This window comes from Pieris brassicae, chromosome 4 (genome assembly GCF_905147105.1).
Source record: "Pieris brassicae chromosome 4, ilPieBrab1.1, whole genome shotgun sequence".
Lineage (NCBI taxonomy): Eukaryota > Metazoa > Arthropoda > Insecta > Lepidoptera > Pieridae > Pieris > Pieris brassicae.
In genome coordinates this window covers 7,968,672-7,988,647 of record NC_059668.1, presented here as the reverse complement: position 1 = coordinate 7,988,647, position 19,976 = coordinate 7,968,672, and the positions used below count along the sequence as shown (strand labels likewise).

Sequence of the window (19,976 nt, the reverse complement as noted above, 5' to 3'; positions counted from 1 at the left end):
ACTCCACCATCTACACGCCATACTCGTATGTTTAAAACGAAGGCGATACATACATTTTTTTATCTCTCTTTACTGTATGTAAATTTCTTTATATATGATTGGTAAGAGAGTAAGAGAACAATAAACCTTATCTTATCTTACTTTAAATAGTGAATAGTATTTTTTTAAATATCGTCTTGATATCTAAATAGATTCTTTAATTCAAATATAAAGATATTTGAATTAAAGAAATGTTAGTGAAGTAAAAGTATGAATAAAATATTTGACAAGCTATGACAAAAGTTTAGAGCAGTGTTGGCTCAGTGGCTTCAGCATATGACTGAGGTCGTAGGTTCGATCCCCGGCTGTGCACCAAAGGATATTTGCTCGAACGGTGAAGGAAAACATCGTGAGGAAACTGACTTGCTTTAGACCCAAAAAGTCGACGACGTGCGTCAAGCACAGAAGGCTGATCACCTACCTGCCTATTCGATTAACAAATGATCATGAAACAGATACAGAAATCTGAGGCCCAGACCTGAAAAGGTTGTAGCGCCATTGATTTTTTTATGACAAGAGTGCGGGTTTGGTTAAATAATTTCAAGTTGAAATTTTTTATAAAGATATACTTCAAAAAAATGTAAAAGTGAGATTATATATACATTTTTGTTACATACCTATAACATTAAAGATTCTCAATAGAGCGATAAAGAGGTCTTAAAAGGATGTACATTTTACTATATAATGTTACAAAATATATAATTAAATCAAATAGTCTTAAACAAGTTGTTAAACTAGACTTGTTAATTTCATTAAAGATTCGTTCCGATAAATTTTAACAAAAACCTTCTTACTCATAAAACATATTTTCAATCAAAAGAGTACCAAAAAAGAACACAAATAGGCCGCTTTATTTAATATAAATATAGGTATAGTAGTAACAGATCACCACAACGAACATAACATAGTGTTGTTGTTCAAAGGATAATAATGCTTGTCTGCAAAATGGTAAAAGCGATTATCCGAAATCGTATTTGCACAATAATAGGATAAAATTTTAAACATCTCATTGGCGTTGCTTTTATCGCACGCTCGAATAATTCTCCAATCGTTTGTGGAGATAAATTCTTTAATAAAACTGTAGGTATGTACATGAAAAATGTGTTTATAGTTTTTTAAAAGTTGTATTATACCCCAAATATGGGAAATAATATTAAGTATTTTTCAGAGTCCTACATATTTTAAGGACTACATATAGTCGGTGCAGAAAAAAATTAAGGTCCAACATAAAAAAAATTTTTTTGTCTAAAATTTTTATTGATTACTCAATATAGTTACGATACAACGATTATTTATAGCTGTCAGAATTTTGCGATATAATTTTTATAATACTTTTTGTCCCAAGAGGCTTCAGTTTCGGCAATTACATCTCCATCAGCAAGCTTTCTGTCCAGCGAGCATTCGCTTGAGGTCTGAGAAAGGAGATACATATCCACGATTTTTAATTCCACTAAAAGCGTCCATCTCATTGTGATGGTAGTGCGTATTTATTCTGGTAAGTGGTATTTGACTAGCGCTATTCTTGCCGACCATACGTTATCATATCACACAATGTGACTGATAACTATTTTAATCAACGTCAAAAAACCCAACAGGTGGATTCCAACTCGACGCTTTCACAGAACGTAGTGGTACTCTTCATCGGTACACCTTCAATTGTCGACGTTGACACCGTCAGACGTCTTGAGAGACGCTCAGGTTTGAATCACATCACTATTAAACGAAATCTGTGTATTTTGTTTATCACAATGCGTTTTATTTAGGCTGACATTCCTTTTATACTAACTTTTCTTATACAACTGGAGCAAATGGTAACTGTAGTTAAGTAGTAGCCCATGGACTGCCTAAAAGGGTTCGCAGATGCATTGATAGCTTTTTATGAATTGTTACACTCTTTTCTTGAAAGACCGTAAGTCGAAGTCATTTATAGATAGTTACATGGGCGACTGCTTCTCAAAAAGTACGTACGTAAGTTACTATGTACTGCAGTCTTAGTCGATTCCAACTCCGGGGAAATAAATACTGATAACACAACTATCTCTACAGCTGTGATACTTTTGACATTCAACACCTTTTGTCTTCAGTCACCGTGACCACGCACACTGTAAAGCACGTGAAACGTCGGGAAAAAAATTAAATTTAAAAATATGTAAATAATTATGTTTATAATAATACTACAGATAGCTTTAATCCGGTTAAAAAATAGTTTTCTTACTATGTACTACTACAAAAAGATATAATTGTTTACAACTACGCAAGTGTAGTAGTAGAGCTTTACCAGAATATACCCTCAATATTTCCCGCTGCAGTTTGCGGAAATGCGTACATATCGCAGGTAGTCCCAGGTGGACCTTAACGAGCCGTTTCGTGTTGAGCGAGACTTTCCGATCATCGAGCCTTTCGTTACAAAATAGCAACGATTGACTATAGAATATATAGTTTTACTAATAACTAGTAAAAACAATGCTTGAGTCCAAGTATGATACGGCTGTTCCGGTGATATTAACTATATTTATATACTTTTTTGATAGCTAAGGATTTGCATCTAGCCATAAAAGGCAGTCACTGCATGGACACTTATTTAAGTAATTGCTGGTCGAATTAAGCAAGAAGGCGGATTCGTTTTCATCAACGCGCATAAAGTTATTACAACTGCTAAGCATGTATACAACTTCTCAACCTTGCCACAGGGCCTTCCGGGCAGTCGTTAGACCGGCAAAAGATAATCTTATGCCGGCCCTTTAAGCCGAAGGAAACATGTTCTTCCACGATGTTTTATCAACGCCGACACTATAGTTTCTACTAACTAAAGTTGCGGTGTCATTTTAGTCCTATATAAATATATAAATGAATTGAGTTTTTGTTGCTCTCGCTAAAACTGGATGGCAAGACCGATTTGGCCAATTTAGATCTTGAATTATTTGTGAAAGTTCAGGAAATAGTATCACGTGGATTTGAGAATCTTTTAGATGTAATATGTTTTTTTTTATTAAAGACCCTTATACAGGACAACGTCTGTCGAGTCCGCTAGAAAATTCAAACAAATTAGCCGAAATGCACAACTATATCATACAAAAATCTGCAAATTAATAAAATCTAACAGAAAATCATTTAATTCGTTTAAAATGTCTGTAAGCAAATTGAAATTGAAAACTAATTAATTGCGGTTTCAGTGTTTGAAGTACGGTTTCAAACAATTAGCTCAAAGCGACAGTTTACAGAAAGTTTCCAGTCTTTAATCAATCGAATCGAAAACAAACAGAATTACAATATTTATTCGTATGTATTTATTATGAAAAAGCCCTAAGACGTGTTTTGCAATTAGATTTGATTTGATAACAAACACAAGACAGAAAAATACAACGAATCATAAATAATAAAATGAATGAAAATTTATTTCAAAGTGTGAGTGTGATACGTTCCAGAACATGGGGCAAGTGTTGAAGTCGAGGAGGAAGTTCAGCATCAGGAGAAGCTGTTATGCTTCATCGTGGTAGTAATTAGATGACATGAGAGAGTTCGACGAATATCTAAAAGAACGTTTTCTTCAGTCACTGCAATCAGTAGATACAATAATCTATAAAAAGTTCAAATAAAAACAGTATTTTTGGTGATTAATTTATTACAATTATATTTTAATAATTTATGAATAATTGTCTAAAATTAAGACCATCTTCATTAAATTACACATCTCGACCTTTGTGTAGTCGAACAGAAAATTTAATCAAATTGTCTAAATTGGCTTAATTTAATTATCAACGTGCTCCGAAGAGACAGAACGGTACGAAATGCGAATAGGAAAACAATTAAACGAGCTGAATTACGGTAGAATGACCACACTTGCGCACTCAGCTACTTATTTCGTATGCACGGTGAATTTAAAATATGCCTCCTTTGTTCACACGTCGCATGGGACTGGCTGAATAGGAAAAACTCGCACTAGACACTTTTGTCTACGGAACATATCTCTACTTAATGATTTTTGTTTTAGTCTGCGATTTGGCGAAAAAAATTAAAATGGTTTTGGAATGCCATGTTCGATTTTCAAAAAATACGAGCCTTCGACTAACAGTAAAAACAAAGGAGAACAGCGTACTGATAGCGTCCCACGAATTCTTTGATTTCATTTTAAACTCTGCGCGCTTGAAGTTTGTATTGGATTTGACATTGACATTAGTAGGAAGAAAGTCACGCATCTCCTACTATAATAGCTAAAGGTAAACAAACATGATATTTTTACGTTTCAAAGCTGTTAACCTAAATATATTAAAAGTATTTCGATATAAATGAAAAATAAATGACGTACGTTATGTTATCACATTTTCCGGCTTTTTACCTAATTAGAAGCTAAACATGAAAAACTTACAGCAAAATAAAAAACGAGTTCACCGCAAAATTATGAAAAATACGCTAGATTTTACAGGAAATTTCCATCGAAACTGGTGTTCCACATTCGGTGCTTATGTCAACTTTAATATTATTATCAAGCCCGACTCGGCGACTCTCATATCGCCCAAGTTTATACGAATGCTCTGCACTCATAAAATGGAGATTTTATTTCAGCTTACCGAGCAGAGCATTTACTTTTGAAATTTTCATTAAAAGCCTATGAGATTATTAGACAATCATATCAACACTTATATGCTAAGTTGTTAATAGAAATCTGATTATGTTTTTCAGCATCCTAGCTAGCAGGATAATTTGAATTCATATTTTTTTAAGTCGATTAAAAAGATCACGTACTTGCCCGAATTAACATAAAACAATGGTCACCTTGATTGTTCTACCTTAAAAACCTTGGACGTTCCATTAAAAAAAAACTTAAAATATTTGTATGAAAAATCTCAAAAACGTTATAAGAGTGATAGCTAAGACATAATAAAAAAAAACAATGGCGCTACAACTTTTCTAGGTCTGGGCCACTGATTTCTGTATCTGTTTCATGATCATTTTTTTAATCGAATAGGCAAGCAGGTGATCAACCTTCTGTGCCTGACACACGCCGTCGACTTTTTGGGTCTAAGGCAAGCCGGTTTCCTCACGATGTTTTCCTTCACCGTTGGAGACAATGTTAAATGCGCACATAGAAAGAAAATCCATTGGTGCACAGCCAGGATTCGAACTTATGACCTCAGGGATGAGAGTCGCCGGCTGAATCCACTAGGCCAACACTGCTTCTGCAGCTAAGAGATAATACCTATTTAAATATACAAAATGTGTCTGTTAGGCGTTTTGGACGTATGTATTTGAGTATGGCTTAGCTCGTCGATGTTTGGTACGATTGTTGTTTATAAAATAACGCAAATTACCTATTGACTTAATTCCAAACAATAATTGTTACACAACAGAATAAATACCAGTGTCACTTTGATGATGGCGATAAAGGTCTGTCAGGGGTTACTCGAATTCAAAAACCGATTAATTTTAAAATTATTTAAAAAGATTTATTTAAAATTGTATTTTGGTCAAACGACTTAAACTATGATTGGAATATAGTGTATTTATGCAGGCGAGGGAAGCTCCAATATTGCGTTAGGTCAGACAAATTGGGATCAGCCAGTGAATATATTACGGTCACCCCATCAGCTAGGTTTGTTAATCGTTTACTGTTATTTATTGCTAACTGTTTATCTTAGGGTCACTAACACAGATTGCACATTAAAATTCAGGAACAGCTTTATGGTGATTTGATGATTGTACAACATAATTCATGTGTTTGAATCGTGATATTAGCTTTTGTATGCCGCGGCATACTATATCCTACTTACTCACGATATGTTTGATTACTTTTCATTTGAAAACTTTGTTTAATTTTGAGTATTCAACAAAAACACTTATATTTATTTATGTAATAGGAGTCAAACGGGCATAAGGCTCATCTAATACAGTGATAACGGCCGCCTATGGACAGTTACATGGCTAACAAGGCTCGCAAGAGCGTTGCCGGCCTTTAAAGACTTAGCACACTTTATTCTTGAAGGACCCTAAGTCGAATTGGCAGCTGGTTCCACATAGTGGTGGTGCGCGGTAGAAACTGCCTTAAGAATATGTTATGATAAGTTTATAATAATCAATAATAATATATGCACTTTTGTATTAAAGAAATATATTTTTCAATGAATAATTGGTCAATAATTAATTAATAATCCAGTGGCAATCCAAGCCTTTTTTTATTTTATAGAACAGGGGGCAAACGGTCAGGAGGCTCACCTGATGTTAAGTGATACCGCCCATGAACCGCCCATGAACACTCTCAATGCCAGAGGGCTCGCGAATGCGTTGCCAGCCTTTTAAGAATTGGTACGATCTTTTCTTGAAGGACCCTAAGTCGAATTGGTTCGGAAATACTTCAGTGGGAAGCTGGATCCACATAGCAGTGGTGCGCGGCAAAAATTGCCTTGAAAAACGCTCAGTCGTGGAACGGCGTACGCCGCGGAGATACGGGTGGAATTTTGTATTCTGCCTCGACGTCCGATGAACCCTATATGAGCCTTACATTACATCCAGTTCAGTTGGCATTTTTACTAGTACTATTAGTAACAATAGTTTTGGTTGGTCTCATATTTTTTCCAACAAATATTATTATGATTATTTAACACCGACTTCACTGATTGTCCCGACTCAATAACAAATCTGTTGTCCAATAAAAAGAAATGAATTAATGAGATATTTTGCTTCAAATATTTTCGGTGCAATTTTCTTTCTTTAATTACGGTAATGTACCTAACATTTAAGGAGTTTAGTGTAAAGGAACGACGCAGACGCTGAATTTCAATAATAAAGAAGGCTTTGACGAGAATATTAAGCTCTGAACATTTTTTTCCTAACAAGCTGCATTTCTCATTTAGTCAATTAGTTAGTACTTAAGATTTATTCACCAGTATCTTGGTTAGGCATTCAATATGATTCACGATTTTAGCTTTGGATATTAAGTAAACTAAAACGTTATGATGATTCTAGAAGTCTCTGTAATGACTTAGTAGTTAGATACGTGTTTAAGTTATTGTAAACTCCATCGTAGTCTTCAAGTTCTTCTTGTTTATTTGTTGGAAAATTAAAAAAGTTATTCAAATCTTTAATATATATCTGAATGTTACAGCTACTTTTGAAGCTTTTATTGTACATGATATTAGAAATGTGTTTCATAAATATTTCAAATATCATTTTGAAATATTTATTATTAAGAAAAACACTTTTTGAACGGATTAAAGCTAAATTTAGAATTATGTAAATAACTATAAGTTTTAATAATAAAACATAGCTTTAATCCGTTCAAAAAGTGTTTTTCTTAATGTGTAAAAGCTATTTTAACAAAAGATAATACTATATTTATTATTATACATTAATCGGGTTTTTATCGGCTTTTACAAAAATCCAATTTGTCGTAAATCAATAAAACATCAATGTATAGGAACCTTTTATTAATATTGTTTAGGATTCCAAATGAAACATTACCACTGATTTCAAACAACAAGAACCAGTAGAATTAACTTTAACTGAAGCGTATAACGTGTCAATGATAGAAGCTTTAATTCAACAAATTGGCACTCAAAATAAATCAGAGGTCTATAAATATTCATTATGTGACAGTCAACTTTTGTTCCTTTTTTCGTCACTCCTTTGCATGATAGACATAAATTGTAGGGTTGGAGCGAATTTTCACGCTAGTAACGTATTCAGTATTACTCGCATGTGTCAGCTGGGCTTGGCTTAATGAAACTTTTTAAGGAACACTCATTTTTAATCATTGATGCGAAATTAATTGCTTTTTTAATTAATAAATTATGGCATAAAATTATATGACCCAAAGACGCTTGTTCGGCACAGACTAATAAAATTATCAATGTAATAGATGCATAAATTTTGACCAGAAAACTCCACTTCGACTTTATCAGCAGATTGAAAACAAGTTGTCTTGACATCAGTTAAGAAGCGTTTATTTATTTTGATGGGTTACAGATTCTAATTGAATCCATTTCGCGAATATATTATTGTATATAATAAAACTTGGTTATGATATGATTATATTAGTAAACAAACAAACATCACTTAAATAGAGACAGAAAGAAGATAAATAAATAACGATTTGGGTGTACAACAGTTCTACTGAAAAATAATAACTTTATGCAAACATGACAACAAATATACATGTAGACAATACAAGACGTCAGAATTATAAACAATCATAACAATAAAATAAAAACCAAGCCACAAGATACAGGAAGGTAAATCGCTTAAAATATTGGATATTGGAATTCTTATTCCAGATATAAAGGGTACTTAAACAGTTCATAAATCAAAGAGATATGTCCAAGAAGTGCCCTGTTTCATCGAAGTTTAAATCGCCGTGAAATATGAACTTATGTGAGACAATATTTTCGAAAGCGGATAGGCGATACATGGATCGGAAATTACGTGGAAATATTTTGAAGATTCAGCAGACAAACAACAATGACAAACGTAAAAAAAACATCACTTCAAAGATTATAAAAACTAATGAAATAATGATAGGTTATTGTAGTTAAAAAAACGTAAATTTCATTAACTACAATGACGAGTAAATTAATAATATTTTAAATTTACAAGTTAATATTTATTATACAAAGTGTTATACAGCTGTTACTTGTTTCATGTTACTGTTTGTTGTACAGAAGGTTTCATGGTGTATTAAATTATGGTTATATATATATATAATTTACTTTATTTAGCAAGGTCTAGATATTTATATTGGTCTCCTCATTTTCACACACTTATTCAACACACATCTAACTAGCAAGCAGCGTACTAGTTAGATATATAAGTGCTTGTATCAATGTATCAGTGTGCCGAGCGTTGGAAAGCTTTTGTAAATAAAATAAAATTTAGTTACTATCTAAGGAAAAGTCTAAGCTCTTTTTATTTTATTTTGAAAGTACTTCTACACACATCTAATTACTACCTTGTAACTAAATGATATAAGTTGTCATTAACTTATGACTCTATTTATATACATTTGTTTTGATTTACGCATAAGCGGTTTAATGTGACAAATTGCTACCTTTGGACGCTCGATAGTCGTAGTGCTGCAGCTTTTTAGTTCCCGCATAAACAAATTCCTATTATGTAGAAATTCAAAGTGAATTGGTTTTATTGTCCGACAGGACTCAACGTTGACTTTTAATTAAAGCCCCTTCCGAATTCTCCATTATGCACGAGTTTTAAACAAGCCCTTCGACATACTTAGTTTGGCTTCAATAGTCACAATGACAAAAGAAACATCAAATAAAAGCAATGTTAATTGTCAAGAAACAAGGGAATTAGTCAAATCTTAATTGTACAAATACAATTACGTTTGGGGTTCATTTTAGAATTAAACATAATTAGGAGGAATAAACGTTATGGCAATTATAAAAAACATTTGTCCTTGCTTAAAATGAAGGGGGCACAGACAATTCTGTCTAGTTTAATAACAATCGCTCTGTAGGAATATGAATGATTCTCAAACTGTCAATGAATTAGAAACCACGGTCGTCAGATTTTCCTCAGTGTGCTTATTTTTCGCTATGTTCTGCGGTATTTTTTACTGTTTTTCGATTCGTTCCCGACCCCCACAAGAAAATAAAAACCACCATATTATACCTAAGGTGTCGAAACGTCTTCCTTAAGGAATGTCAGTTAATTTACTTTCACACGATAACTCTTTTAAAATCTGTTATTGACATCTGTCAAGTCCCGTCTAAGTGAATTTGAGCGTTTGAATGAATGTTGATTGGGCTAAGCTCAGTCAATCGAACGTTAATGAACTACGATATAATCTTAGTTCATCAAGTTTTTTAATTAAAATACAATCAATTTTATAAAAGTATAAATACAACATTAATATTAATATGAAGTTACTGGGTGAGATTCAGAAACAAGACGTACGAACTATACAATATAATACATTTCTATGTGTGTTTTTAGTTAAGTTTCTGAACGCGATAAACTACACAACAACATTGTCCAATACATTGTCTGGTTCCTTATGAAGGTTTAAGTATATAATATATTTTGATTATATATGAATTGACTAAAATATAACGATTCTTGTTTGTTCTCTTGGTCGCACAATGCTTGACAAATTACACGAAATTGACGCCAAAAATGCAACGGGCACCTATATACATCTAAAACACAGCGACTGATCGTCTTTTATCAGTATTGTTTACATTCTCATAAATATTGTTGCTTGATTACTTGCTAAATGCTTTAACAACTTTTTTCCGTATTAGTTCAATACTTAAACCCTACAATATGTATACGAGAATGTAAATCAGTGGCCTAAAATTAATTAATTAATAAATAGCTTTACGCATTTGAATTATATTAAAACATTTGAGGTGAACAAAATCTAATTTATGTATCATATTGCTAATTCCATAATAAAATTAGCGATTTCATTATTCTAATGCAACAGAGCAATTCTGTATTGCCAACATCGCATTTGCGAAAATTTTAACGCAATACTATTCCAAATTTCAATTAACTTAGAAATTTCGATATTGTTATCTCTCCGAGGATAACACTCAGTCCTCACAAGGAAATTGAGCATTTCGCTGAACGCTCTGGTGATTTTAGGCTTACTTCAAATTTAGTACGAAAGCCGGTAAGAAATTTAATCTTGAAATTATTTTTCCGTTCTAAGAACCGAATAAATCACCGACAAAGCTGCCGTTGAATTCTGTTTTACTTTTAAAAGTTGACAAAATGTAATTACTTGATAATTTGTTTTATATTCTATTATATCTTTACCAAGTACCATTGTATCTACTTTAGTGGTTGTGTTACGGCCCGTGAAAGTCTTATTACAAAATAGGGCTTTAAGATCGTTTACAAATTTTTATCGTCGAAAACACAATTAACCACACAAGCAAACACTATCCACTATTTCATCAGGCTGCTCATTCCTAGCAAAAACTTTGTATTAGGAGAATTAATGTCCAAATACCCTACAATGTGTACATTATAGATACCTATATTGTATGAAGATACACACTTCCACAGTCGATATAGAATTATTAATGTATCACGCATATAAAGTACACATTCATTAAACCGGTTCGATATTATCAACAAAAACTTTAATATGTAATTCGATTGTGCGTAATGATGAATGCTATCAACAATCGAATATTTAATTTACGGGAATCATTCAGTTGCGAAATCACATGAACAAATATTATTGTTCACATTTAATAATGCGGTAGCCGAGCTCATCTCGACCTAGGCAATTAGGTATTTGTTCCGAAATTTCCAGTCTAAACTCCGAACCTATTAATTGTTGGTTAAAATGCCGTGGGAATTAACTCGATAAATAACATTGTTTTATAATGAGCCAGTTACGCTTGTGATTTCGATCTCAATATACTAAAACTAATCGTTTCAATCACTTCTAAAATATATGATTAAATTATCGTACTAATGTTATGATAAAAATACCTTTAATTAACATAGGGAAGACTCGGAGTGGAGACTTACTGCTACGTAAACGTATTGTATTTTAATATACGTCGACTTACACAGCTTACTTTTAGCATCCCATACAAATTTTTACGAAATAAATTTAATACCTATGAGCGATTTTTTTAAGTAGTACTTGCGTAAACTAAGACAATTTATCAAACAGATGAATACCTCATGTGCCTTCTCAGCAAATTATTGTTTCGCCGAGATTCAAACCAACCTCAGTAATTAGACGCTATTACTGATAAAAAAGAATATTGGCAAAAAATTTAAAGACTTCGAACGGAACACGCTGAAATAGTAAGTACTTCCGCTATACTTGGTTCGTTTAACTTGGTTCCAACTTACGCTACAGGCGAAAGCTTAAGAACCTTTTAAAATTCCTTAAATGGTTAAGTTTTAAGAAGCAATTATATTTTTAAAAAGGAATTTCGCAATGCTCAACTGTTTCACAGCTATGCCTAGTAACGTGAACACAAAGTAGCACGAATGTTTCGTAATTATAATTACTGTTATTAAACCTAATTTAATAACTTCAGTATAATTTCATGTAGCTACAAAATAATCCCCGAAACTCAAAATTCATAATTCAAAACCATTTATTAACTAAAAATATTTAATAGAAATATCTATATTAATAAAAATTATACCTAATTATTTTTCCTACTTAATAAGTGTTTCGAAAATTCGTATATAATAACTTTAATTTAATTTATAAATGAATGCTACTTTATATCTATTAAAATAAAAATATAGTTTGATATCCCGTGATAAACACATTGTAATCCGACTCCAAATTACATCTGTTTGGGTACAGAAAGGAATTACCTCACATTACATTACGTCACATTATTTAAGTCACACGGCTCGTTGAGGCTAAGTAAACTCTTGCTCTCATAAACAAATTACCACTGTGAGTACAAAAATTACTTAACAGCTTTCTAAGCTGTCTCAGTAGCTCGGCATGACTCAACGGTTGGTTCGAATTCTGGATGGCCCAATGTGTTTCATATGTACGCACATAATACATCATACGGTAAAGGAAATCTTCGAGAAAGAACGTCTAAGACTTGTCAGGGGCAGAAGGCTGATCTACTTAGCTATAAGAAAAATATATCAAAACTCCAAAACAAAAGGAAGTGTAGCATTCGAGTCGAAGCTTAACGCTAATGAAACTGCACTGATTTACAGATGCAAGTCATAACCTGCGCTGTCTCAAATCCGACTGAATCAATTCATTGTATTATTATATACATAGTTTATAAAAAAGGAGTTTATTGTGGCATGGTGGATATACCATCTGTCCAGCAGTACGTCGAACAAATTTACAACAATAACATTGTACACGTAACAAAAGACAATTAAAATTGTGGACCTACAAAGGTACATTATTATTATACAGAATAAGTATCCGATGCTAAACCTATTAACGACGGTTCCACTATTAAAAACAGCGGATATAAATACCATTAATCTCATTATAGAATTTTCAGCATCGTTTTACGTTTGGAGAAAAGTTTCCGACGTAAGTCCAACATACTTCACATATAATATTGTGGGACCGGAACTAACTCAAATCTCATTAACCCAATCAGATGGAGAATTCGGATCGTATGTTATTACCGATCCATCGTTTATAGTTTTCAATTAAACTTTGTACTTCAAACGATCAACTTTACACTTGTTGCGCTCAAGCTGGGGATGATTTATTTTGCGGTAAGTTGTTCGAGTTTCGTCGACTAAGATTTACTTTATTGGTTGTACTAGATAGAATTGAATTCTAGAAATTGAGTTTAGTGAAATCGAATTTTATTGAAACAACTTCAATGTTATAGATGTCACTTTTATCAGCTATGGTCGTCTTATATATTTGACCTTATCACACAAGACTATATTTGAAGTAAATAAACGAGATACATACCATTATTTTATATCTTGTTTTGTGTTTATTTTAAAGTACCTTTATAAAAAAGAAGATTTTAGATAGTAATTAGCCATAGAAAGGGTAAAAGAACCATCACAGTAACGAGTAACGTCTACAATGATAGTATATGTATATATATATATATATATATATATATATATATATATATATATATACATATACTATTATATATATATATATATATATATATATATATATATATACATATATGTATGATCAATGTAGACGGGGTTCGAGGTTTTGGTTGTTTCTCCAAGGGAGTCGGTACAGAATAAGTTTAAGTAATTAAATTTTATGACACTATCTGGTCAATATATTCTTGAAGCCTTGTTGTATATACAAAAAATATAAACGACATTAAAACAAATGGTGACTTTCACCAACATAATACTTGAAACAACAGAACAAATGTGAGCGTACAACCAACCATGCTCCAGAAGATAAACCACCTTGTATTCGTTTTTACAACAACTACCCAAGCGAAATTAGAGAATTATTACTAAATAAATTCAAAGTTCTCGTTAAACGTAAATTAATGAATAAAGCGTTTAATAAATTTGGCGAATATCTAAATGATCCTAATCCTTGGGATTGATTTGCTCCAGTTCAAACAATTTGTATGACTCAAAACCTAGCGATTAAAAATAGTGTCGGAGAGTTTCTTGCCAGGTCTTTTCGCCCGCGCTACGCCCTTGTCTTGCGAAGTGATAGTAAATATAAAGTTATAATTAATTTAACTTATTTTCTGACCTTTATAAGTGTACTTGTTTACCTATAGGAATAAAGTTAGTTTGAGTTATATAACTATTATAAGATTATATATAAAATGGCGTTTATAAACGTTTAAGAACTAATAATATAATTTCGATTATAAATTTATGTACGAGATTTTATTTAATTAAAGTGCTCTGCTCAAACATCAAAGATCGGATTTAACTTTCCCATTCTATATGTGCAATGACTTATTCATCTAACGCAAGTGATGTTTACTAGGCTCCAAGTAAGCGGTCAGCGGTCAACAGTAAAGGCGTCAGCCAGTTGCAATCTCTTTGATAAACTTCCAGTACAAACAAGGTACAAAGTTGCCTGACGCGTTCTTTGCCAACTTGTACTTAACATCCTTAATTGAATAGTCCAGAAGTCAATTTCTTCGGTGCCCAACTAAGTTTATCGTTGCTTTCCGCATTCCGCTATTAATAATTATATACTTCCTGCGTCAATTTTGTGCTGTGTTGGAAAATTATATATCATATAATCGGTCTATTTTCTATTGTGTGTACAAATAGGATAATAAAAATATTTATCTGAATACCCCATATATGTATTAAGACAACTAACGCTTCAACTTTTCTTATCTTTTATAAAAATCTTATCAATCAATTTTGTTTACGTACTTTGAAATTCAATAACATTCTTATTTTGAAATTCACACATGTAAATCAGATCTCTACCAGATATTTTAATTATTTGCGACTTCTATGCAAATGATGTAAAAATCATTTACATAACAAGTACCAAAGAAAACACTTAGAAAATGTGCTTTTTAAAAGCATCGTTGTGTTTCTTAGTGTTGTACAACGTAAACTATCTTAAGCCTCCGGCAGATGAGGTAACTGAGACGCGAGTAAACAAGGCATCCTTTTGTTACTTAATCATAATATACTATTCTAGAGAAAGTAATTATCGTGCCGTTGCCGTGAAACATTTGTTTATGTAGATAAACTTCTCTTCTTGTCATAAATCTTACAGTAAAAACCATTAAAACTACACGGATCTAGTACTTAACCCTGCCAACAACTTTTAAAACAGCAACTATTTTATTTATGGTTTCAAACATTACAGATGTCAAAACGAGGACAATCAAACCCTATCTATGAAATATGTAAGCAATAAGATAAAAGTGCAAAAAAACAAATGAAAGTGACAAAATCACATGAGAAGTCTATGCAACTTCCTAGCGATTGAGTCCGCAAAATCGCAGTACACAAATCCCGGGGGTACTTTTTGTATCGAAGAAGACACAACTGAGCTTGAAGAGAAGTATTAAACCTGCTTTCCAACCTCTACGTAGTTTTACTTATAAAAGCCCAGTGAATTTATAAAGCAATTTCTCCGTCTAATGTATTAGACCCGGACTCCATTACATTTGTATGATAGTATCGGCCCTAACGAGCGAGCCTGCGAATAACTGTAATACACGATAAAAGTAATAGTCATAGACACGCAACGTTTTTATTTGAACATGATTATGACAGGTGTATGGTTTTAAAGATTAATAGACCTGTGTTCTTGAGTTTCATAGTTATGGCCTTAGTGTTGGAATTTCAACAAAATTCAATGTCGTATACATTGCGCGATACGTTAACGTAGCGTTGAAAATTTAAAAGTGTACAGGTAAATCTAAAAAGGCCTTTTAATTTTCACAGTTAATGAGTACAGCAAAATACGGTATTAGGTTATCGCCTATAAACTATGTTTCACATAACAAGAAAATATGTATAAAAGAGAAAGTGCAATAGCACATTAAGATTCCCTGTAAAGAAAATTCGTGTGTGAGCAGAATCTGTATTTATAGCCTCGTAACACCATTATTACACTAAGTATTGGCAGCTTTATCACAGCAGTTATTAAAAACGCTTCTCAACATCTCCATTTTAGAATATCACACCGTGAAAATCCAGCCCTCCAGATCACCTCCGGTACCCGCGTTAGCTATTCTCCGCAGGTACAAACAACAACGGACCAGACACCAGAGAGGAAACCGCGGCTTCGACCGCTGGTCACCTCCCCCTGGGCAAGCCGGGCTTTCACCTCGACCGCGAGCCGCGGTTGCCCGAGCACAACACCAGGACTAAGTTGACATTACTCCATACCACCCGATGAGGGCATATGCGGCGAACCTTAACACCCTCGTGAAGGCGGGGCAACATGTACATGATTGAAAATAAATTAAAAAGATTTTCTTCAAAACAGACCCCAGATAATTAAGCAGCGGCACTTAAACATTTCAAAGTCATATAAAATCGATGAAAAGTACAATTTAAAGTACAGCTTGAAAAATCACCGATTGTCATTCATTTATGAGCTGCCTCGAATCATATTTGGCAAAGTTTCAAATACAACGCAAACCGAAGCATATTTATTGTCATACCATTAATATCAGTGGATTATGTGAATAAATCGTCCTACATTTATATCATCTCTAACATTAAATTTTATAGAATCAATTATAACAAGTGGTATATACAGTTGAATTAGAATCAATCTAAAAACAACAATGACAATTATGGGTCATTTTGTCCTAGGCGCGACGGACAACCCCCTGTGCAGAGGCTGTTTCAGCGCAGCGGAGTCAGTCACCCACGTAGTCCTGGAACGCGAGGCTGTGACTAAACGTGCAGAAATCCTCGGAACAGTGAGGTCACTCCGTGAAGTCTGCGAATTACCCAGGAGGCTTCTGTGCTTTTGGAAGGAGTTAGGCTGGCTTAGTTAGCCAGGACTTTACGCACAATGGACCTATTGAGAGTCTAAGTGCGGAAACTGAGTCCACATACATACATATAGTTGCATTAGTGTTTTAACAAAGAGATAATAAAAGTATTTAAAAACAACTGTGGCGCTTAAAACTGTGGCTTTTAGGTTTGGGTCTTAGATTTAAATAAAGAATGCCGGCTCATAATCTTTTCTTTCACCGTAAGATCGAGTGCACATATAGACAGTAAGTCCATTAGAGCACAGCCGGGGTTAAACCTATGACTGAAGAATGAGATTCGCACACTAAAACCAATAGCCCAACACTGCTCTTACTCGCGTATATTATGATTTTTTTACAATCCTATTATTGTTTACATATTATCAATGTTAAAAAATCTGTAAATTGCGGTAAAACATAGAAAATATTTTGCGAAAAAAAATCACGTTTCCCGTCGATACAGGACGTCCTCGAATTCTGTCGTTCCACAACTGAGCGTTTTTAAGCCAACTAAAGTATTTCCGAACCAATTCGACTTAGGGCCTTTTAGAAATAAATCTTAAAACAAAGGCCGGCAATACACTTGCGAGCTTATTGTTATATAAATAAAAAATGTTTTGATCACGTATTCGTAATAACGATAGATATTTTAGTATCGAATTGTTGTCAGACATACAATTTCGAGTACATCAGCGCTAACCAGGTTAATCTTACCTTTCTAAGCCTTCTAAGGCTTTCGTTCCGAGATGTCGTAATAAACTTTTTTTAGGAATCCAAAACCAGCTGATCACTATTACTTATTATTCAATTGAAGTCGTAATAGATGTGTTGATGAAGTGTGGTTATTAAAAAAAATCAATTTTTAACATATCCAAAGATCGGAAATGATAATATTTATGAAATTTAAATTTATTAAGTAAAAGTTATTCAACTTTTTTTTTTACTTTTGACACGACTCATAATTCCAATTTTATAATTATCTTTATAGAATGATAGATTCCATTAAATATCAAACTAGTGGATTTAACGAAATCTCGCTTTGAATGTTCACCTCAAAGAGGAAATCTCTTGTGTATATTTTACGGTTTGCTTATGGGAAAATATAGGTTCCTTAAAAATCTACCTTTGTATACCCTCGGGGATAAGAAACCTTTTAGATTTTCGGTCTATATATATTCAGGCATGTATTATGTTTGTGTATATATTTGCCTAATTACAAGTTATGTTTATTGCGAATATAACTCGTCATGTTCGATGCAAAACAGTTTTGAAATTTGCAATTATTTTCTGTTATAAGGTACTTTTCGTTAATAAAATCGTAACCATTTATCAAATGAAACAAAGATAAGTTATCATAAGACACTTAGTATATTTAAAAAAGATTTACCACAGTACATAGCACATCGAATAAGTTGTTATAGTTAATAGTAATTTAGTACAGAGGGATAATCTTCAAGCAAATTTTAAGAAAAAAGCTTTAAGTCTAATAAAATCCTGTATTACGAATATAAAATTCCATACACAACGCTAAACACTGACTATAGCGTACCAGGGAATAATAAATCTTGCGAGACTAATCTAAGTAGAGTCCTCCAAAGAAATAGGGATCTGCGTAAGTATCACGTGAGGCGGTATTTTTATAAACTGCGAACGTTTGCGTTTAATGGCCGGGCTTACTGCGATACGATTGGGAATTCGCGATACAAAGAAATATTGGACTAACAGCTAATGTTTTGGTTTCAACGATTATTCTTCGCTGCTGGGACTAGTTAGGGTAAATAATGTATGCTAATGAAACTGTCTGAATTTAAATCTTGGTTTTCAAATTCCTTCGACTCTTGCATGCTAGTTCATAAATATAGAATTTTTCGTGTTAATTTTAAAGTTTCATTAACGAAATTTGAACATTATCTGATCGCTGCATACAATAGTAGATTGTTGTAAAGTTATCCAATTTCATAAGTCAATATAAAAGTTCTCAAAGTGCTCGTGTGTTTGTATCATAGAGTGCCCATGGATAAGGATGAGCCACTAAAACGCGGAGACTTTCAAGGGATTTCGTACTAGGATTGTTTTCGTAGGGTCGTTTGCTACAATACTGTTTTTATCAAAACATAATCCAAAAATATTTTTTATAAAAAGATATAAAGGTTTTTTAAATCGTCAAAATTTTTAACCATTAACTAAGCGATCATTATGCCTTTTAATTATGCCTGTAAAGTAGGCTTATAGTGAAGTCCTTCTAAAATCTAAACTAGGCAATTAAGTATTTTTCAAAATAAAGTGACGGTAATTCGACTTAGTTTATTTATTAGCGTCAGCTTGATAGTATACCTTAAAAATATCAATAAAAATTGTAAAAACATGTCCCATTCATCGCGTAAACCAAACTAACTGACCTCAAACAAAGCTTAAAGCTATCAAAAAATGTTTGCTTTAGGTTAGACAATATTAAAACTTTACCTTATATTAAATCAGACCGAATACTTCAACTTTGAAGTACGAAAACTGACGGATCAAGCGGTTGAATTGATTGTGCGTAAATAAATGCTGATTGCAGTTGGCTTGCCCTTGACATATGCTTTAGCGAGCCCAGCTTTGTTACGAGTACATTTTAAAATTAAGGAACAGTTTAAATTCAATTACCAGAACAAAAACGAAGACGATTTAGCTCTTACAAAGACCGGACGCCGAGAGCTTTGATTGTTTTCTTTCTGATTGCTTGATTGAGTTTAAGCGAATAGAAATTATCTATTAACACCGGTAACTTTTTAACCTAGAATGATGATCTTAATGGTATAAGTGTAAATTGCTTGAACAAACATACATAGATTAGTGTATACGATATGAAACACAGATAATATTGTTTGCCCTCTGTTATTATTGATTATTTAAAAACAAATGGGAAATAAAAATTTACAATATAGTATAATTGTATTTGAAATCACGTAATCAAAGACTTATGTGGTGTGTCAGTGAGCGTATGATCTCTCCACTTAGAAACGTCTAGAATTCACGATCTCGAGACTCGTTAATGAT

At 32.9% G+C, this 19,976-nt stretch overlaps 1 protein-coding gene across 3 annotated transcripts in view; it reads right to left on the bottom strand.

Annotated features, from left to right (window-relative positions):
• Positions 1-19,976, bottom strand: part of LOC123708259 (brain-specific angiogenesis inhibitor 1-associated protein 2) — a 141,736-nt gene that overhangs the window by 81,885 nt on the left and 39,875 nt on the right. The window lies entirely within an intron of this gene.